We start from the raw sequence: 24,226 nt of genomic DNA, 5'->3' as shown, positions 1-24,226 counted from the left end.
AGACTCCTGGGTCTTTTCCAGGGGGGGAGGGGGACCCTTTGGAGCAAAGGGAAGGGCACGAGCTGCTGCCCATCTCCACTGATGGAGCCACAAACGGCCCATCCCAGGGTTCCGCAATTGCTCCGAAAAGGAATTCATGGAGCTTACCCACACAACAGGCACTCACGCCTACTCCAGCCAGGGAGTCACCCCGGGGGCATACTCACCTTCCACACACATCACACAGCACTCCAGTCACGGAGGATACCCGGGGGCATCCCAACAAATCATTCCCCGCAAGAGAGCTGGCACACAATCCCCAAGGTTGGCCTGACCTTACCCCAAATTCTACAGGGGGTCAAACATACAGGGAGGTGGTCGAGGAACCAAGTCCCGACTACAACACCTCTAGCCCAAATCAGGGAGTAACTGAGTTTTGGGAAAGTACAGGAACCCACACAAGCCCGGACACAGAACGGGGTTCAGGGAATGGTCAGCCTCCTGACAGGTCTTGGACGGACCTAGGAGGTTCAACAGAGACGCCCAGAAGTGGCTATCACTTCAAGGGGCCCGAGGGTCTACAGCTAGGCAGGTCAACCAGGTCACAAAGTGACAGAAGCCCTGGCCTGACGAGCCCGGTGGGCAAGCAAGCAGGCCAGGCATGGGGGCACAGTCCTTGGAAGGCACCAAGGCAAAACAAGGAGAACAGGCTCACATCTCCCTCCAGTCAGGGAACTCATGCTAGTAACCCAGAGCTGAGGAGGTCACAGAGAGCAAAGAAGTCTCCTAAATACTTAGAGGATTACATAACATTGCTGGCTAAACAAAAGCCAGGTAACGATAGGAGCACTGAGAAGCAGAACACTGCATAAAATAAATGTTTATATGTTGGTAGTAGTTTTAGCCCGGGGGAAAGGGGTGTTATGTCCCGAGCCTTGCAAACGGCTCGGGCGTTTGCAGGCAGTCCCGGGCAGGTGCAAAGCTGCCCGGGACCAGACAGGCTGTCGCCAGCGCCGTGCGCATGCGCGGGTGCTGGCGCGGGAAAAGTAACACATTTACCCGGGAAGCGTCTATATAAGAAGCTGGGAGGTTTTGGGAGCTGCTGAAGCCATCTACTTGTAAGCTGAACGCTGAATAAAGGAAACTGAGAACTTCAACTGCTTCTCGTGTCTGCTTCCCGCCAAGGACTCAACACCTATATTTTTTAAAAATGTGCAATGAGATAATCCAACTGAGAATAATACAGACTAAAAATATGGAGAAACCAAAACAAACACTGAATTAAAGCTAAGTATTTATTCCCAGTGTTATCACATTATATGTAATCCTGTGTCAGCTGGGCTCATTTTATGCAGAAAGAAGGATGTTTGTGAGCACAGTAGTTGGTATCTTGCCTTCTGCTGCAATATAATGCAGTTTTCATTTAGAAGTTTGAAAGCTTTGAAATCAAGTAATAACATTAGCCATAAGAAATAGACAATTAAAGAAGAAAGAAGACTTTCACAACCTCAAGAGATTATTTCCTAGTCAACACGAGGCCTATTACAAATAATGAGTTCAAAGGCAGTCCTGAAATGGCTTTGTGGTCAAAAAAACCTTTTATTCCAATTTTTGTTAACTATTCAGTTGCATATGGTATTGTTTGAATAGTTTTAGAGAACAGTAAAACATAAATATATTTCCATAAGCACAGGGAAATAGTAGATTAAATTTGGAAATGAAAAATTAAAATTTCTTAACTGTTTCTTCATGATGCTCCTTAGAATAAATTGGTAAAAAAAATACTGTTCTGCTTTTCTAATCCCTAAATTGCTTCTTTAAAAGTGCAGGTTTGTTGATCTGACATGCTTATTTGAATTTCTCAAAATTTGTGACTAAGATAACCAAAGTATCCCTGGGAGTTTGTGCAGACTACAATCCATCTTCTTCCCTCCCTACAATTGTCCTACCCCTCAAACTAATAATAGATTCTTCCTGACATTTTTTATATATAAAATATATACCTTTATATATAGATAGATCAGTATTTCCCAGGTATTTTATTAGGTAAGGTGTTTTGAATTGAGTCCATGGTCCACCATCCAATTTTGGTCACCACATTACAAAAAAGATGTTTAGACTTTGGAAAAAGTGCAAAGAAGAGCAGCTAAAATGATTAAAGGCTGAAGACTAAAACCTATGAAGAACAGGGTTTTGCAGGATTTGGCTTAGTCTAGAGAAAGAAGGACATGATAGCAGCATCCCAGTATTTGAGAGGCTGCCACAAAGAGGATGGGATCAATTTATTTTCCAAAGCACCAGATGGCAGGACAAGAAACTATGGACAGAAATTGATCATGGAGAGAAGCAACCTGGAATTAAGGAGAAATTTCCTAACAGTGAGGACAATTAATCAGGGGAGCAGCTTGCTATCAGAAGTTGTAAGTATGGGAGGTTTTTAAGAAGAGACTGGACAGTTACTTGTCTGAAGTGGTATAGTTGAGTTGAGCAGGGAGGTGGACTAGAAGATCTCCAAGGTCCTTTCCAGTTCTATTCTGATTAATTGATTGTTTGGTCTTATAGAAGATGCAGTATAGGAGGACATGAGCTATAGTTTCAATAGGCACTTGCTCACATGTAAACAGTCTCAGCTCATATGGTATTTTTTTGTATTGGTCCTCCAAAATTGCTTCGGGAAGCTAAGATTCAAGTCAACATATGTGATGCTGCAAAGAAATGTGTTTGTAGGAGGAAACCTTATCTTACTTATAATGGTTCCACTGCCACATTTAAAATATTATTCAATACTATTCCAGTAGATCTATTATTAATATATCTGCATCTAACCTATCACTATGTAATTGATAAATTATAACTTTCCCATGATCTTGCTATTCATACAAATCTTCAATAGGGCTCTTTCTTTGGATGCTTATATTCGGTCTAAAGAGTCTCATCTACTTTGAGGTCACATCATACAATATGAAGGACCTTTTAATTTTCCAAAGTTAATATTATAAACAATGTTATGCTATTTAGTAAATATGACCACTAGGAGAAAAAAATTATCTGCTTAAACTAATACTTCAATCTGGAAAATTCTCGTGTATCTTCATTATCTATGTGTAAATGACACATAGATTAAATCAGGGGTCCCCAATTCCCAGGCTACAGCCCAGTTGGAACTGGGCCGCATAAGCAGCCGATGAGGGCACACATGCAACTTCATTTTAGTTAGCAGCGGGCACTCACATGCTTGCGTGAAGTTCCATTTGTGCGAGTAGCAGGTGCATCCACCGCTCGCAAAATGGAGCTTCATGCACACATGAAAGTAACCACTGCTTGCAAAAATGGATCTGCACTTGCTGTTTGCACAGAACCATTTCCTCCCCCCTCCCGCCGCTGGTCCGCAAATCCGGAAAGGTTGGGGACCACTTGATTAGATTATTGAAATGAACTCTACCTAGGACCCCCATTGAATTAAACTGATGCATAATGTTTTCTCCTGAGAGATGTGTATTGCATCAGCTACATAGACTGTCAATTTCAGATGCTGGTTTAAGCTTTTAATAACTTCACCAATATACAATCATCAATTTCATCATTTAGATCCCCATAATAATATTTTATTCTAATGTTTGTCAAGTATTATGGTTTCAGTGCATCTTCAGGATTTTAAACTTACACATTATCTCTATCCGGTCTTCTTCTGAATGAGTATTACATAAACATAAACAACACTGCAGGATATGCCATCAGCTAAAATAAATAAATAACTGCAGGATAAGAGAAAAGGGGAAAAATTATTATAGACAGATTGATTGATTCATTGGCTCTTCTGAGCTCATTATAATATTTGCATTTCCTTTATTTTATATTCCTAGACAGTGTTAATACAGATAACAACATCCTTAAATACTTTTGGATATTTGAAGTCACAATCAACCCAAATTTAGATATTCATCAAACCAAGAAGCACTGCAGGTTATATTTAGGGTGTCTGAACACTCTTTGTTATGGGAAATTATTCAGCCTGAAGCAGTCAGTCGGAAACAATGGAAAAATATATGCTTTGAATGAATAAAGTACTAGCCATGTATTTATCAAAGAAAATGCTCTTAGACATTGAGTTTAATGATGGGTTGCTTCTAATGACTCTAGGCACTCAAGGGATCCATGAGTCAGTGCAAAGAGGAACCATGTCCTGAGAAATATCACCAGAAAACGTAATTTTGGAATTCTGTTTTGTTGTACTTATAATAATATGAAAACTTTAGTCCTTGTGGTGAAAAGTTAATAAAAAATTAGTGGCTCATGTGTCAAAAGCCAATATATATCCTGAAAGATGGGATTTTAAAAAAGCAGATAGTCAACATAGTGGGATCAATATTTGAAATCATTTTTATTAAGTTTTCATTTGTAACATTTTATATATTGTTTTAAGAGAACTAAATGCATAATAGTAGAGCAACATGTTCTGTTTAATGCCTCCCGAAGGTTAGAATTTTACACAAAGGTCTGTAGGGAACTGGGAAAGTCGAAAACAATGCAGAAAGCAACCATGGCAGAAAAAAAAGAGGGAGTTACAATACATTTCTATTTGATACATTTAAATCACACTATTATTCAGAATAAATGATAATGTATATGCAGACACAATAACTTCTTTGGAGGGAAAGATATGGTTTATATCCAATATGTTTAATTATTGCAGAATAAATATCTGTGGTTACCACTGATGATAACTTATTGAATAAAATCTACTTGACTCCATGACATATTTGAGGGAAATATGGAAAGGTGTTTAAGTTTAATCCTTTGTTATGTGAAAAATTAACACTTTTGGATAATATGATTAAAATGATTATTTGTATTTTATTTTTTTAAAATAAGTAATAGTGTAGAAATAATATTAATACTCTGTTTCGGTTCATGTCTTGTGATCTCATACATGCACAAGTCCCCTAATGCAAAATCCTTTGCTTGCATGCATACAACAAACTAAGCCAGGAGTGTCAAATTGTTGGCCAAAGGGTTGATTGTATCAGGCGGAGGCCATGCCCACCCCAGCTCTGGCAATGGGAAAAAAGTCGTGATACGTCATGATACATCATGTGATGCGGCAAGTTTGACACCCATGAACTAAGCAGATTCTACCTGATGGAGTTGATCTCTGAATATTGATCTATAACCTATAGTTTCTCCTGTTCGTGTTTTGTATCATCATCGTCATCATCCCAGGTCCTTGGAAACCCTAACCCTTGGAAAGGACTCGATATGTGGATAAAAATGCCAAATCCATCTAACTGTGTGACCAACAACAAACAGTTGAGGGGATTCATATGTGTTAAGCCATAGGCCAAAGCATACAAACTGCAATAGCTGGGTTTGTAGAGTGCACAAATATGCTAAACTGGCTTCCTGGGTTGCAGAAAAGGAACTACAAGTTGCCCAGCCATATGTTAAATAACAATCAAACAAATCCCATTATAACTTTATATGCTATCTATGAATTCAGTCACCAAAGACAGCAGACAAGGAGAAACATAATGGCTTAGCTGCAAAAGCAGCAGAAAGGCATATAAATAATAAACATTTTAAGCATGTACATGTACACACATATTTGCTCTCGGCTTCTGTGGAACCAGCAGTCTCCATGCTTAAGCGACTGCTAGCAGGTGTTTTTAGCAGGCCTGTAGGATATGTTGAATTGAATTAGTTGTTAGCAGCATCTAAAAATTTAGATGTATCTTTTTTAGGAATATCATTTTTAATCTAATTACTGTATCAGATATGTAAACTGCTCAGAGTCAACTTAGAACAGGAGCAATGTATAAGACAAGTAAATATATTAAATGCAAATGAAAAATAAATACATAGTGGGACAGAGGATTGATGTTTGGAGGTAATCAGAATATTTTTTTTCTACAGAGAAAATAACCTAATTTTGTTGCAGATCCAACTGCTGTTTAAAGCATAGCTTCTGGTGTTCTTTAAAAAGGTATTAACTTAATCATCAACCTAAATAAAAAACAGAAAAAAACAAAAAAATTCTGCATTGGCACTTGAATATGACTTCAAAAAATGATATCCAAGTTGCTATAATAGTTATGATGTTGGAATAGATACTGGAGGACTGGTGACTTTGGGCCACTCATTCTTTTTAGCCCAATTCACCTCAAAATATTGCTGTTGTGGGGAAATAGGAAGAGTGTACATTATGTTCATTTTATTCAGTGATATAAAAGTAGGATGTTAATCAAATAATAAGTAAAATGCTGACATATACAGCAGTAAACAGAGCTTTACTTAAAACTGTATTAATTTTAATAAGCAATATTTTATTTGGGAAATAGAGAGGAAATTTTTGATAATTAATTTAAGCTTTACTTATATGATTTTGTCTTTGAATGATTTGACACCTTGACCACCACGTTATGTCCTAAGCTGGAAAAAAATGGAAAAACCAGAAGTAAACAGAGCTTCATAAAGTAGGCAACTAATACCAGATGTAAAGAAATTTGAAAATAGAAACCTTTTTTCTGAATTAACGTCCCTTTTTCTGTCTCTAAATTTAATCACCAGGATGTGAACAAACATGTTTGATGTCCATTCTGGAAGGTTTGTTCAAAGTTTTTCTAAATAGGTGATGGTATCCTTTACGACAATTGGATTATAAACATTTTTTTCAAAGAGTCATTACTGTATCATATAAGTTCCTTATGCTACATTAGGACTGCAAAACATTCAAAGGAGTGCTGTGCAAAGCATGTGGGCAGGAGCAAAGTACCCCTTTCTGAAGCTTTGAAACATCACATTCTCTAGAAAACCCAAATGCAATCACAATGCAATGTTTCTAGGTCATTTCTTCATGCATATGCATGTTCAGCTACTCCATTTTCAAAGCAGTCCCTGCAGAAATGTTGTCAATGAATGCAGAGATGACCCAGGAGGCCCTGAACATATATTGAGGTGGGGCATAAATACACCAAATCCATTGTACCACGTAATAGCTCCAGGCCGTTATTTGCAGAACTACAAAAGTCAGAGGTGAGAATCCTATGATTTCATCCAAGTAAGGAAAGAAGCACACCACCCTTTTTGTACGTACACTTGACTCAAAAGGACCAGAACCAGGGTTTGATGTTGATGTGCTTGTTTATCTGCAAAAGCTCAATCTGACTATACTATCTACATATACCAGCATTTGCTTTCAAACTTCAGTTTCAATAGTAAAATAATAATAATAATAATAATAATAATAATAATAATAATAATAATAATAATCCCCCAGTGAGGCACTACCTTGACGTGGTTGTGGGGCTTGTGTACTCTGAGGAAGATGAGAGCTATGCCAGAGGTTCAACCATACTGGACAGGTCTCATCAGAGGAGTCAGACAAAGAGTGTCTCTCCCATAAAAAATATGGTGAGACGTAAATTGCAGAATGCCATACCGGCTCGGACGTCGCCCGGGTTAACAAGGTCCGCACTAGATATTGGAGTTCCTGGATATCTGGTGAAAAATGGGTTACAGGACTCAGGACTGTTGGCTGAGCAACCAGGGCCAGCAGCTGCAGAACTACTGGAAGAAAAGATGTTTACCCGTCGCAGATACACAGTAATTGAAAACAAAGAAATAATGATCTGTTACTACAGATCAAGTCCAACAAGAAGAGGATATCTAAAATGAATGCACCAGTTCTGGAAAGAACAACATCCAGAATCAGAAATAACAGAACAGAGACTAGCAGATCAACGCCGATTTATAACACGAAATAAAGTATTCACAGAAACAGAATTGGACGAACTGCAAAGGTTTACCCAGGGCAAAGAAATCAAAGCCTTACCAGAAGTAATTCAGAATGTAGAGGCAAACCAGGGGGAGTTGGCAGTGAAGGAATCCAGCAGAGATATACAACTGTTCTCATTTGGAAACCAGGCACCTCTTCCTCAGGAAGAACAAAACCCTCTAACTAAAGAAATAAAAGAATTGAAACAAAGAATAACTGAGCATCTAGAACAGCACAAAAACAACAGAATAAGGCTACCTGCATTGAAGCTTGTTCCAAAGAAACAGCTAGCACAAGCATTAAAAGATGCAAATACTGCAATATCAAGTATAAGCACCAATTCACTGCAAGAAACAAACCAACTAATGTACAGCACAGCTGCAGTTATAACAGAATACCTGGGATGCAAAATCAACAAAAAAGAAAAACAAACAAACAGTGCACCAGAAAAATGGAAGGTTAGACTAGAAAATAAGATCAGCAAGTTAAGATCACATGCAAGCAAGCTAGAACAGATGAAAGAAAAGAAGCTGAAGAACAAGAAGACCAAAGAATACCTAATCAAGAAATACCACTTAGAAACAAGGAAGATCAAGGAAGCACTGGAAATAATAAAGCAACAAATAACAGCTATAGCCAGGAAAATCAGTAGATATGAAGCTCGAATTGCAAACTATAGGCAGAACCTCCAATTTCAATCCAATCAGAAACGTTTCTACCAATCCATCAATGGAGAAACTGCAAGGAATCAGTCAGTACCTGACAAGGAAGAAACAGTGCAGTTCTGGAAGCAGATATGGGATAACCCAAAGAAATACAACAAGGATGCGGCTTGGTTAAAAGAGGTGGATGCAAATAAAACAGAAGTTGAAATGAAAGAACTAGTAATAACAACAAAAATGGTAGAAAAAAGAGCAAAGAAAATCAAAAATTGGTCAGCACCAGGTGAAGATGAACTGCATGGGTTTTGGTTGAAACATCTAACTGTTATACACCCACTCATTGCCAAGCAGTTCAACAATATACTACAAGGAGGAGAAATTGAAAAGTGGCTAACAACTGGGAAAACCTACCTAATAATGAAAAATCCAGCAAAAGGGGCAACACCAGGTAACTACAGGCCAATTACCTGCTTACCAACAACTTTCAAATTACTAACTGGTGTAGTAGCTGATGCAGTGCAACAGCATCTAGTTGAAAACAATCTCTTTCCACCTGAGCAGAAAGGAAACCGCCCCAATAGCAGAGGAACAAAAGATCAACTCCAATAGACAAAATGATCTTGGAAAACTGCAAGAGAAGGAAGACCAACCTGAATGTGGCATGGATTGACTACAAAAAGGCATTTGACTCTCTGCCACATGATTGGATAATACAGTGCCTAGAAATAACAGGAGTCAGTAGAAACATCAGAAAATTTGTGCAAAGATCGATGGCACAATGGAAGACACAGTTGCAGATCAATGGTGAGAGGCTGGGAGAGGTTAATATCAAGAGAGGAATATTTCAAGGAGATTCATTATCACCATTACTATTTGTTATTGCACTGTTTCCTCTGTCAACAATACTGAATAACTCAGGACATGGCTATCAAACATCAAAAACATCTGCCAGACTATCCCACCTCCTTTACATGGATGATCTGAAGCTGTATGGAAAAACATCATCTGAAATAGAATCGCTGCTCAACACTGTCCGTATATATAGCCAAGATATTGTAATGGAGTTTGGCTTGGACACAAATGTGCCACACTTACTATCAAACAAGGAAAAATAGTGAAAACTGAAGGAATCAAGATGCCCCACGAAAATAACATTAAGAGTCTGGATGAGGAAGAGTACTACAAATACTTGGGTATCCTTCAAGCTGACAACATCAAGCACACTGAAGTCAAGAAAAAGATTAGAGGTGAATACATCAAGAGAGTGAAGAAGATCTTAAAATCCAAACTCAATGGAGGAAATACCATAAAGGCAATCAACACCTGGGCAATCCCAGTTATTAGGTACACAGCTGGAATAGTGGACTGGACTCAAGCAGAACTAAAAGCAATGGATAGGCAGACCAGAAAAATAATGACAATGAATCATGCTCTTCATCCACGCAGTGACATTGATAGACTTTATCTACCAAGGCAAATAGGTGGGCGTGGAATGCTACAAGTACATCAGATGGTTGAAGAAGAAAAAATAGCTTTGGAAGAATATCTGAAGAACAATGATGAAGATGCACTGAAATTAGTATATCAGGAAGGCTTACTAACTACTGGAGAGACCAAACTGGCCTACAAGAAAGACCAAATGAAGAACAGAATAGAGGCATGGGAAGACAAAGCACTACATGGCCAATACATTAAAAAAATAGCTGGGAAAGCAGATAATAATAAACCTGGCAATGGCTAAGAGCAGGAAAATTGAAGAAAGAGACCGAGGACTAATTCTGGCTGCACAAGACCAAGCCTTAAGGACAAATGCATACAAAGTCAAAATTGAGAAGACAGCAACAGACAGTAAGTGCCGCCTATGCAAAGAAGCTGAAGAAACAGTGGACCACTTGGTAAGCTGTTGCAAGAAGATTGCACAAACTGATTACAAGCAGCGGCATGACAAAGTAGCAACAATGGTGCATTGGAAGATCTGCAAAAAATATCATTTGCCTGTAAGCAAAAACTGGTGGGATCATAAAATAGAGAAAGTCATAGAAAATGATAAAATTAAACTGCTCTGGGACTTCAGAATTCAAACAGACAAGCACCTGCAACATAACACCCCAGACTTAACAATTGTCGATAAGAAAGACAAAAAAGTCTGGATAGTGGATGTGGCAGTGCCTGGAGATAGCAGAATAGAAGAGAAAGAACTGGAGAAGATAACAAAATACAAAGACCTACAAATAGAAATAGAAAGACTGTGGCAAAAGCAAGCAAGGGTAGTACCAATAGTCATAGGCTCCTTGGGTGCAATCAAAAACAACTGGAGCACCACTTGAACACCATTGGCATTGACAAATTCGCTATTAGTCAATTGCAAAAGGCAGCCTTATTAGGAACTGCTTCCATCCTGCGACGATATCTGTAATACCATCAAACATCCACATCTGCCTATCCCAGGTCCTGGGTAAGGACTCGATAGGTAGATAAAATGCCAAATCCAGTCTGAACATCTGGCTGACTGTGCGATGATCAATAATAATAATAATAATAATAATAATAATAATAATAATAATAATAATAATAAGTTAGAAGGGATCTTGGAGGTCATTTAGTCCAACCCCCTGCTCAGGCAGGAAACCCTATACCATTTCAGACAAATGGCTGTCCAGTCTCTTCTTAAAAACTTCCCCACTCCTGGAGGCAGGTTTTTCCACTGGTTAATTGTTCTAACTGTCAGGAAGTTTTTCCTTAGTTCTAGGTTGCTTCTCTCCTTGATCAGTTTCCATCCGTTGCTTCTTCTCCTGCCTTCAGGAGAATAGCTTGACTCCCTCTTCTTTGTGGCACAGAGAAATAGCTTGACTCCCTCTTCTTTGTGGCAGCCCCTGAGATATTGGAACACTGCTATCATGTCCCCCCTCATCCTTCTCTTCATTAAACTAGACATACCCAATTCCAGCAACTGTTCCTTATATGTTTTAGCCTCCAGTCCCCTAATCATCTTTGTTGCTCTTCTCTGTACTTTTTCTAGAGTCTCAACATCTTTTTTACATTGTGGTGACCAAAACTGGATGCAAGTGTGGCCTTACCACTATTAATATTTTTCTAAAAGTTGAATATAGTTAAAACCACATAGTTTGCTAACTTATCCTGTCTGTGTTATAGCCATAATCTTAAAAATGATGGGATAATTCATAATAATTATAAGTGAAACTTAGATGTCTCTACACTTCCATCTTTTATAGACAAAGCAACTACCCAATGAAAATCAATAGCCCTATAATTTTAATCTTTGTCATGCTTTGAATGGAATATTTTAAAATGAAATAAATTCATATTTAGAGAAAAAAATGAAACATTCTTAAGCTCCGTATCTCTCTTCAATAGTGTCAGAAACATCAAATAAGCCTTATTGCTATATAAATAATATCTATATAATATTCTGTAACATATATCTGTCTGTCTGTCATCTATCATCTATCTACCTCAGGGGTGTCAAACTGCCGGCCTGCAGGCCGGATGCATTACCAGGAAACTGCGCTCACCCCATTGCCAGCAATGGAGAAAAGCTCCAATACGTTGTGCAACGTCACGTGACGTCGCGAGTTTGACATGTCTGATCTACCTTCTATATAGTTTGTTGGTTCATAAAGAAAGGTTTATTCAAAATCCACAAAGGGCAATACTTTTATAGATTTAACTAAAATGGCATTTAAAAATCATGTTTTCCATCAGTCGAGGGGTCATAGAATGTAAGATGGGAAAAGGCAAAACTAGGTTAGATGTTGGTGTCATATATATGCAGCTATTTCATTCTGAAGGCAGAAATTGCAAAATGAATATAGGCTGTGATAGTGTTAAATCAATAGACATCTAGATTTCTGGGCAAAGAAAACAGACCTATCTCCTACTGAAATCTTTTCTAATTTACTATTTCACCTTGATTACAATCTCCTTTTCAGTATATTGTTACATCAAACAGATTTGTGACTTACATAACAAGAGTTGTTATAGTGCTGACTTTTTAACCTAACAACTGTTGTGTATTTCTTAACTGTCACAACAAAAATAACTTAATTAGTGGGCTTCTGCACTAGCAGTTTGTCATAAGTATCACAGCACATTACTGTTTTACCTAGAAATTGGGATATATTTTGTGAACTGACATGTTTAAAAATTAACTAAAATAAGTAGAATCATATATTTCAACATCAATAGAGCATTGCTCAGCATCCCTGATCATATGTTAGAAATGTAGCATAGCTTTTACAAGAGCAACTTTTAAATTGTAAACTAGATGAGAATCTGAATGCAGGATTTTAATTCTATATTCTCAAGATCCAGGACTGTAAGCAGCTCCATTAAATTGAAAGAATGGAAAGACTCATGGAATTTCTAGTTACCTTTGACTAAGTCAGTGAGTATGGTATTTTGCTACAGAAATATTCGAGGACTTTAAAATGGAATCCTTACAATGAGCAGATCAAATAGGTATGTGGCTCTATGTTATTAAATTAATTTTTGGATTAAATTAATTTTAAAGCAGCCTATCCTACATGCAATTAATAGTTGGAACCTGTTATGGAGGCTCTGGAAGGTTAATAGAGAAACACTGTTTTATTGAGCTCTTATTAGACCTAGAGTGTTAATGCAAATTATTACTGTATTGAATCGGTATTATTCAAACAAAATTTCTGAGAATCATAGGGCATGTTATCTCCTGCATCGTTCAGAAGGAAAAATGGTATTAATTGGGACAGAGCAAAGTTTAAGGATCACAGTACAGGTAGTCCTTGACTTACAACAATTCATTTAGTGACCATTATAACAGTACTGAAAAAAATGACATGAGCATTTTTCACACTTACGACCATTGCAGCCTCCCCATGGTCATGTAATCAAAATTCAGATACTTGGCAACTGATTCATATTTATGACGGTTGCAGTGTCCTGGGGTCATGTGATTACCTTTTGCGACCTTCTGACAAGCAAAGTCAATGGAGAAGTCAGATTCACTTAACAACCATATTACTAGCTTAACAACTGCAGTGAGTCACGTAACAACTGTGGCAAGAAATGTAAAATGGGGCAAAATTCACTTAACAACTGTCTCATTTAGCAATATAAATTTGGGGCTCAGTTGTGGTCATAAGTCGAGGACTGCCTGTATAGATAGAGAGTTGGAAATGTGATGTTTTTGGAAAAAAATGGTACTGTATCCAGTTCCAGCACTATGTATTTAGAGCTAGAAGCATTGTTAGAGACCCCACACACCCATTTTATGGTCTATTTCTGTTGCTTCCCTCTGGGAGGAAGTTTCGAAATATTTCTAGCAGACTACACAATTCTGTAATAGCTTTGTTTCCTATGCCATCCATATGGTAAACTCGCAAGATTTGTTTTTCTTGCCATGCACATGTACACATAACCCAAATTAGACTGTTGTTTCTCTGTGTCATATAATATATGTGGGTATATGCACAATTCCGTATTTATTTATTTATTTATTTATTTATTTTTGTCATATTTATGTAGTGTATATTGGAGGTGGTGACACTTTGAGAGCTGAATGCAATGAAATTTCATTTTAAATATGCCGATTAGTATACATTCCAAGTGACAATAAAGTTATTATTCTATTCTATTCTATTCTATTCTATTCTATTCTATTCTATTCTATTCTATTCTATTCTATTCTATTCTATTCTATTCTATTCCCTAGTAGGTGAAATCTATTTTTAACTAAACACTACTACATTGGCTGATTTTCAGCTTTGTTGTAGGAATTTTGTTTTCTTTCTTATGTGGATGTGGGTTTCTCTGATGATGGACATGAATAGTAGGTTGTGGAAGTGAAGGAGGAGAAATTTTTTGGCCTGTATGATATAAAACTGAGGCCCTTAAGTATATATCTAACAAGAGGAGTCAATATTGCTCAATTTCTATTCAGATACAGTGTTTGGGAAAGTAAATGCAGCTTTTCATGTTTAATTTTTTCAGACTGCCTTTCCATTATATCAACTGATTTAATGTCAACGTTGTTAGTTTTGAAATGGATTACAAATGTCCAAATTGAAAAAGTACTAGTACTATCTGATTCTTTGTCAACATTAACGATTGTTCATAATGGAGAAGTTAGATGTAAGAATGATCTGGTGAATGAAATTTGGTTTCTCAATATAGAATCACAGATAATTGGTTTTTTAATTCATTTCTGTTGGATCATATCTGGAATTAGGGGGAATGAAAAAGTGGATCACATAACTAAGGAGAGTTTGTATCATGCTGATGTAGATAGTTTTGTGTGATTATTTTTTTAAGGAGATCAAAAGCAGACTTAATCAGGAGATTAGAGATGTGTGGCAGCAGTGGGCATTAGGAAGCATTGATAATAGCATTTGTAACTTCTTTCCTGGTTTGACTGATTTTCAGGGATTTGTCTGCCAAAGCTGGGGCAGATGAATTAGTCAGTCTTTTCCAAGTTTTGTTATGTCATTATGTGTCAAAGAGGAATTTCATCAGAGTCTGAAGAGATACAAAGGGTAAGTAATTGAATGTATAGACTCTTTTAGTAATTATAGGGGTTCTCCTGGCTTTGCTTTATTATTATTCACCCAATGAAGAAGACAAAGTCTGCTTTGAATACTTTGCAACTAACCTTTGCTTAATGACTGCTTCAGTCTTTGCAAGATTTTTAAAGGAGAAGATTCTCTAATCCAGTGAAACCTGCTAGAAATATTGAATACCTAACTGAATTCTGACTGTGGTCTTACCCATTGTTCTGTTGTATTTAATGCTGCTTTTGACCCAAGATTGCTGGTTGAGACATGGATAGGGGAGAGTGGGATATGGATGTTTTGAAAATACTAAGCTACCTTAAAAATTAAAAAGAGGATAACCTACCTCTGCTGAGATTCTGACTACTGAAAATATAGTTCTGATGAATATTATGGAAGAGCTATGGTGGCACAGTGGTTAGAAGGCAGTATTGCAGGTTAACTCTGCCCACCGCCAGGAGTTCAGTCGTGACCTGCTCAAGGTTGACTTCCATCCTTCCAAGGTCAGTGAAATGAGGACCCAGATTGTTGGGGGAATATGCTGACCCTGTAAAATGCATAGAGAGGGCTGTAAAACACTGTGAAGCGGTATATAAATATAAGTCCAAGTACTATTGCTATTATGAGTTGAAATTAAAAGTGGACCTAGAAATGTTTTGGGGTCTTAAAAAGGGGGTGGATTCTGAAATTTAGTATGCCATAAAAAGGATGGGTGGGGGGTTGTGCAAAAAGAAAAAAGAAAAAAGAGGAAGACTATTTAATTGAGTTTTCCCATGTTTGATCACAGTATGATCAAAAGGCATCCTTCATATTACCTGTATAGCACAATCCTAAATATACATCACAGTACTGAATGCTGGGTCGCTTAGAATAATCTATCAGTATTTTAAAGGCAAACGAATCAGCTGCTATCAAGAATCTATCTTAAGCATAATTTCTTCTAAATGAACATCTTGAGCTGCCACAAATGTTAATTCAATAGGACTAACATCTCATTAATCTTCAAAGATAATTTTCTATTTTTTACAGGCCACAAACACATTTGTATCATTGGATTCCTTGCGCTTTATTGATGTTCTATACTTAGGTTTATATAATGTACGGAAAAGAAAATGATTTTCCAAAACTCTAAGGACATAATATTCATTGCCAGAAGGATAAAACTGAATCCTGAAGACATTTTTGCCTTTGAAAAACTGATACTCAAAGTGCTAAGGTAGTTGATAAAATATAAGGAAAATTCCATATATTAGAAAGGAATGGAATAATATATTCTAAGATTGGAATAATTAGCAGGCTATTTTTATATTCAGCAGAGCAAAACAGGTATGAGTAAGAACTAAAAATGCTTATAGATGGATGCTTAAAGCCCCAAAGATCAACAAGCATGGAATTAAGAATTTTCATGGTAGGTAAAAAAAAAAAAAAAAAGCTGACATCTCTAAGCTTTCTGTCCTCATTGGGAAATAAGAGAGGAGGCGAAAAGTCTTCTGTGGGAAACAGCCTAAGGAGAGAATTCAAGTGACAGTCTTCCAATCAAGGAAGAAAAGTGACAAGACCAAGGGCCTTTCCCCTCTGGCACATAACCACAGCACAAATTTACTTTGGAAACCACTTTTCTTTCTAATATGTCATCATGTGGTCCTGTATAGCAACCCCATCTCACATCCAAGGCTATTTAAACTTTTCCTTATCTGTTCCCAAGTTGCTTAGAGCAATTTTATGTTTCTCTACTGCTGTCAGGTAAAATCTGGTTTTATTACACATAATGTCACAAAACATTATAAGGCAGTGTGTACAGTCTGGTTTGAGATAAAATCCAGGCCATCTTTGTGAATTGGCTCTTAGACTATTAGTTTATTCCAAAGCAATTTTTATCTCATATGTCTTTGTTTTGGTTTTCAGTTATAAACTTTTGTGGCTTTATGTGTAATAAAGTGATTTACTGTTTTCAGATTATGATCAACATTGTTGAACATTTTATCTGGCTGCCCTTTAGTTGTATAAATTTCCATTTCAGTTTCAAAATCTTAGTTTATTTATTCATTTAGTAAAATTGTATGACCATCTTATGTATATAATCCTGTTCAGATAACAACAATCCACAAGGAATTAAAATAATCCTAATATAGTAACTCAAGCACCATATAACCAAGTCATGACACAAACCAAAGCCATACTAGCCTCAATTAACATCGTGGCCCATTCCTGGGGAAGTTCTGGTAGTGTTAGCATTGTCTTTTTTAAGCAGGCAGTATTGCTACGGGTACAATCTGATATGCTTCACTGACAATATAACTGGTATCACAAGAGATCCCTTGTGAGTTGGACTTAAGAGTTGGACTTAACAGTCAATTTAGGCTTATGTAGTTATGACTATCCTTCATAGCCATTGAGAACACTTAATTCAGACTTTTCCTGTCTTTCAAACCTCTTCCCTTGAATTTCTCCCTTGAATCTCAAATCTCTTCTGAAATGCTATAGGGTTTCCTGCCTGACAGGGGATTGGACTAGATGACCTCCAAGGTCCCTTCCAACTTTATTTATCATCATCATCTGCTAGGGTTCCAAATCAATTACAAAGGCCAACAAAAACTGGAGTGTACAGTATTGGTGGCAGAGGGAAGGCTGCATGATGAACACAAGAGATAAGAGAGGCTGCTACTGAATAACAGAATAGCAAAGTTGGAAGGGACCTTGGAGGTCCTCTAATCCAATGTGTTGAACATTTTGATTATGAGAAAGAGCTCACAGGAACCTTTCTTGTGAATGCCATCTTCATGGCTCCAGTTCTCTGGAAGCCTCTTCTACTTATACTGTGGTTTCCCTTCAGATCATATAAATCTTTCACCTCTTGTAGCTGCTGCAATTGTTGATTAAAGCTTGAAATGGTACAAGGTGTATCATGAAGGCAACAAATGTTGCCTGCTTGCTTCAAGAAGAACATTGTCATTTTAGCTCACTGAGTGAAAATAAAGCTGCTTCTTATGCACCTCACTTGTGAATTGTTTATTTATATGTTCCAAAGCATTTTCATAATATATAGCAACACAAAAACCACTTTATCACCAAATAAAACTGTGCTAAATCAAATGACCACAGCCTAAAAGTAACAAAGGAAATATTTCCAAGCTATAAAGAACAAAATAGTATTAATACTAGCCTTTTGGGAGGAGACACTGGGTTTTAAGTCAGTCTTTATTTTTTCTTTTTTTATATATATTATCTTTTTATTATTATTATTATTTTTTAAATATTTTTTTTATTTTTCATTTATTCATACAAAATACAATTCAATAAAATCCTAACCATTGGTACGGCCTGCCCATTCCCCCCAGGCTGCGTCCACCCTCTCTAATCCTTCCCTACTTTCCTCCTCTTTCTCTCCTCCCCTCCTACTCTCTTCCCCTCCCCTTCTCCTCTAACCATCCTACTTCCTCCCTGCTCCTTCCTCCCCTCTCATCCCTCTCACACACATGAATGCAGCATAGGGGAAATGCCCAAGCATTTACCATGACTATATTATCATTACCCACCCACTCACCCACCCACCCACCCTCAACCCTCCCCCCCTCGCTTCCCAGAGCAGAGTACAGGGTTATTAATAAGAAAGTTAACAATAATAAAAAAAAGGAAAAGAAAAAAGAAAAAAGAAAAAAAAACATCATACTTAACCTTTAACTCCCCTTAAATTAAGTCATATAAACAAATCTCTACAACAGTTACTATAAAATTTACTCATAAAGTAAATGAAACTTTATAGTCCCGTATTTTTTCTGAATATAATCTATCCATCTTCTCCATACAATAATATATCTTTCTTGTGTATGATCCTTCAAATAAGCAGAAATTTTTGCCATTTCTGCAAAGTTAGAAACTTTAAATATCCATTCTTCTAAAGTAGGCAACGAATCCTTCTTCCAATATGAGCCTACTAATAACCTTGCTGCAGTTAATAAATTCAACATTAAAGTAGTTTCTTTGTCATTTAAATCCACAAAGATACCCAATAGGAATAATTGAGGGGTGAACTTTATCTTCCTTTTAAAAATCTTTTGAATGTTCCACCAAATCATAATCCAAAAAGCGTTTACCTTTTTAGAATTCCACCAAACATGAAAATATGTCGTATCCATATTACCACATCTCCAACATTTGGGTTGTAAATTTGGATACATACAAGATAATTTTTTAGGATCTAAATGCCATCTGTAAAATATTTTATAAAAATTTTCCCTCAAATTTTGAGCTTGTGTAAATTTAACATTTCTAATCCAAATTGTCTCCTATAAGTCCAATGGGATCGGTTCCTGGATATTCTGAGCCCATTTAATCATACAGTCTTTAACCAATTCTGTTTCAGAGTCTAATTCTATTAAAGCATTGTAAATTCTTTTTATATGGGCCTGACTCTGATCTTTAATCTGAATAACCAGATTTCCATCTTTTAGTGTTATTCCTTCTTTCTTATCTACAGTCCACCTATCCACTATTTGTAAATATTGAAACCATGACTGTAGAATATTTTCCTGCCTTAACACATCTAGAGACTTTAAATGCCAATCCGAACCTGACCAAGTTAATAATTCTTTATACGAAATTTTATCAAAGTTCATCCCCTTAGAAATCCCCTCAATTGGGTTTTAAGTCAGTCTTGATATCTGATGATTGCCTGGAAAAGTCTTGACAGGATTTAGCATCTTGACAGGTTTTCTTGACAGGATTTCAGAAGTGGTTTGCCACTACCTACTTCCTGGGGCTGAGAGGGAGTGACTGGCCCAAAGTCACCAGATGACTTTGTACCTAAAACCAGACTCACAATCCATTGGTTTCTCATTAACAGCTTACCTAAAGCAAAAGAAGAAGAAGAAGAAGAAGAAGGAGGAGGAGGAGGAGGAGGAGGAGGAGGAGGAGGAGGAGGAGGAGGAGGAGAATTGACCAACCAAACCTCACAAACTCAGTTCTTCAAGTAAGAGAGTGAAGGATCTCAGTACCTTGGGGACATAGAATTGAAAGAGAAAGAGGTATTTCTTCACACATTCTATTCCCAGATGATTCTTATAATCAGTGTATACATTAAAATCAGTTTTCAGAGAACTAATATGAATAAATACTAGTAGAAATTAGTGAGGCAGCAATATATGACTGATACACTGCTTTTCCTATTATATATTCAGATAAATATATAATAAAAACTAGGCAGGAATATTGTAGGGACATCTGGTGGAGGTGAACCCTGAATTTCATTATGCCATCCCTTTTTTATGTAAATGCAACATATTTCTAAAGGGAGTTTACAGAAATTCAGGGTTTATCTCCACTAGATGTCCCTAAAATATTGCTGCCTAGTTTTTATTATATGTTTGTTTGTGTATGTGTGTGTGCACGTGTGCAAGTACACATACATATCTATGACTCATAGTTATAATTACAAGAAAACAAAAGTGTGTTTTCCAATAATATGAGATATTACTTTGCATTCAAGCACTTGTTAAAGGATATTTATCTTATGTTACTCAAATATCACTTAAGTTGTCTACTCCTAAAGAAGGGTCATTATTTTGGAAGAGTGTATTCACAAGAAAGACATTAGGGAAAATTAATCTGGTGTAGAAGCTTTCAACTTGCCTTCAATATTGGAAGCTATTCTTGATGACTGAGACTTCTGTGCTTCTAAAATACATTGAGAATCATTAATAAATATCCTACTGCTGAAATGCAAAGAGTGGGTGATCAGATGACGGAAAGGTTAAATTTTTCTTTTGGAAAAGTGACAGTAAAGGTTTATTTACAAAGGAAGCCCTGTTCAGGTCATATACATGTTTGTACTCTATGATACGAACCCTCTAAGGATTAAGTTATCAACCTTGATCTTTTCATCTGATTTAATCTATATTAAAATACAAATGCTTTTAAGGATATCTGAAGTCTATCTGCAATGTGATTTTCACAATTGTACCTAATATTACTTGAATTTTCAGCACTAGAAAGTGAATGCTGAATAGATAAAAGAAAGTGAGAGCCTACTCGTCACTCATTTTTAATTTCTAGGCACAAGAGCCAACATATATTCATAAAATATATATAAAAATGTCTCCGTAGAAATTTGTAGGGCAAACTGAGCAAAATCCTGTTTCACAGACTATTAAGCATATTCAGACTTATTGCTTCTGTCTTTTTCTTTCTCTAAAATCATAACCAAACTATTTTCAGATTTGTAAGCTGTTTACACTGATAGAAATAGCTTCCATTTTAATGTTCATAAAATATCCTTATAGCTTACATGCATAACAAAAGCTCTGTACAGTACTACTCTGCATATTTATGTAAGGACTGTTAATAGAAAAAGAAAACTGTTTCTGCAGCAGCTACTTACTGTTATTAAATCATCAGTTTCTCCATGTCCTAGATGTCAAGCAAGAGTCTGAACAAAAAGCCATTGTACAAAAGACAATTTTTTAAAACTACATTCTTATCATACCACATCAAACAATTATTGGTGGCTTATCTCAAAAAAACCCACACCACATAAAAATTTAAAAAAAAACATAAAACCACAGTGGATCAGTAAAAATAAATACAAAACATCCCTAATCACCCCCCCTCCCCAAGATTCCTAATTTTCTACTAGTCTTCTAGAAAACCCTTGGTTTCATTTATTTTCAAAACTATAATAAGGCAGGGGACAAGTTGTTTAAGAGAAAGACAGCTCTCATCAAGAATATTTGTTTCCAGACTTTCCTGGAAACAGGGAAGAAATCCACAGCCTTCATTCTCAGCCTACAGAAGACAGATTCTATCTCAAACTAGCAATCATTCAGATAAAGCTTAGATGATAAGCAGAAGCTTAACTGGACCCAAAAGTCTACCAGTAATGAATGCAAACCATATAAGATTTTTGTATTCCCATTGCTTCATTTTTCTAATGAGTACACAGCTGCATTCTATATAAGTGTAGGAGCCAAATGAACTTCAAGGGCAGCTTGTTATACATCTAATTGCAGTATTCCAAGTAGGAGAACATAAAGATACTAGCAAATGGTATTTGCACAGTGAATTCTCAAACAGCACAAATGCACTAGACAAAGAGCTGGCTCTTACACATTTCTTTCAAATATGTATTCTCTATTATGACTTGCTTACTCTCTTGTAATCCCTTACTCTCCAGTTAATGTACAAATGTAGATAACAAGATGTATTTGAGGGGCCTTATCTATCTGTCCCATCAAGTCAGCAGAAGAAGTATACTGTAGGTCCCATCTTTCAAGGATTTCCATTTGGTGGGACCCAGGTAACATACTTCTTCTGCTATGCCACTCTCCCTCCCCCACCAGGTGAGATTAACCATGTTTCTTTTAGCCTTCTGGAAGGCTCTTTAAATACCAGGCTAAGAGAGCCAAGGAGAGCCTACAATGAGGCTTTATGAGATTAAGTGATATTTGTGTCCTGACTCAGGCTCAGGACTCAGTTTCTGAATATGACACTGAAAAAGCAGCTCCATTGAGTATGGAATGTCAGCCTTAGGAAAGACAAGTCAGGAATCAGATGAGGCTGATCAAATTAGGCACCATCTTTGCAGAAAAAATCAGAAGAAAATGAGGTAAGACATTCCAGCCCATGCATACAATGAGTAGAAGTAAAAACAAAACTGAATCGATTCTTCTCTTTAAATAAAAGTTAATTTTGCCATGTCTGCCAATTCTATCACCTGTACCATCCATTCTTCCATAATGGGAATTAAGTCTTTAATTTTTTTGTATTAGGAAATTAGGTCCTTTAAAGTCCTATACTATGACTCCTGTAAAAGCACAAGGATTGTAATGCCTTTTAATCAAAAGTTGATTTGAAATGTGACAAATTTCAAATGTGGGGTATTATAAAGACAGCTATGTACTTTTCAAGAAAAGCAGATTGAACAGTTACTGTATCCTGTAACATTTGTGTATGTATACGTGTATATATATATCTTGAGATGAATTTAATTTAATAAATTATTCTTTCTTAATGTAGTGGACACGGGAGGAGGATTAATAAGGATTGGATGTTATCTTCAGAATATTGAATATATAAATAATGAAAAGAAAGGACATTGAAACATTTGTTTGGTGCCTGTTCTATGGTTCTTCCATTTTAATTGTGTATTTGTGTCTGGGCACGTATATTCTTTATTTTATTTTATTCTTTTTTCTTTTTTGTACATTTTAAGTTAAAACATTAAAACATTAATTATGGAACTATGATAAAATAATTATCTTTCCTTATTCGCAGAAGCCATCACTGTATTTTATGTATATATTCTCTCTATACCTCTGGTCTACCATGTGTTAAATACTTTAGGAGTACATCTAATTATAAGAAGTCTTCCTTTAATATGTCATTTGAACTAGTACAGTCCTCTGAGAATTGTAGTTTTAAACAATCAATGTAAGTATAGCCAAGCCAATCAGTATCATGACACTGGAGAGACTTTAATCAATTTATTTAATCTTGTTCAGTTTGCAAAAGTTAAAAGGCCAATTTTGAAAGAAATGAATCTTAAAGAATATTTTGAGGAAAACAGAAACCCAAAGGAATAGTTAATTCAACTGAATTTTAACACTAAGTAAAAGTGTCTGAAATGCTAAACTCTTTAATCTAGTTTTCTGTGCATATGATGTATTCTCATGCTTTGCCAACTTTTGAGATTCTGCTTAAAAGTGTCAAATTTCATTTAAGTTCGAATGTCACAGAGAAGTAAGCAATTGCTAAGAAGGAGCTATTTGGTGTTCCATGAACTATGGAAGGGCTTTTTTTTAATGCACTATTTAAAATGCTTTCTTACTAACTCAGTTGATTTGGAAAGTTACTAAACTATGCAAGCGAAGCATTATTTTACTATAGCACTGACTTAAGTCTTTAATCAGAAACAAGTACATCTCCGGTGATAGAGAATTGGTTTACAGTGTATCTATTATCTTGTACAAGCAGGATTTAGTCAGATATGAACTATTCAAAGTTATAAACAGCATCCTAGAAAAATCAAGTACTATCAAGGTTCTCTTCTCTTTTAAGTTCTGAGTCATCTGCAGTAATACCGTTGAGTGAGAAGGACGTTTTTGCCTCCTTTAACAACATTCATTCAAGTTATACCTAACATTTTTTTCCTAGTTTTTATGTCTATCCTGTGAGAGGCTTAATATTTTTCTCTAAGTCAGTTTTCAGCATTTCTCTCCCAGAGCTCACAGATCTGTCACTGCTACTACCATCATTACTGACCATACATGCAGGAG

Source organism: Crotalus tigris, unplaced genomic scaffold (genome assembly GCF_016545835.1).
Source record: "Crotalus tigris isolate CLP2741 ecotype Arizona unplaced genomic scaffold, ASM1654583v1 scf7180000024506.7606697, whole genome shotgun sequence".
NCBI classification, from domain to species: Eukaryota; Metazoa; Chordata; class Lepidosauria; order Squamata; family Viperidae; genus Crotalus; species Crotalus tigris.
The sequence above is the reverse complement of the archived record's forward strand: the minus strand, read 5'-3'. Positions refer to the sequence as shown.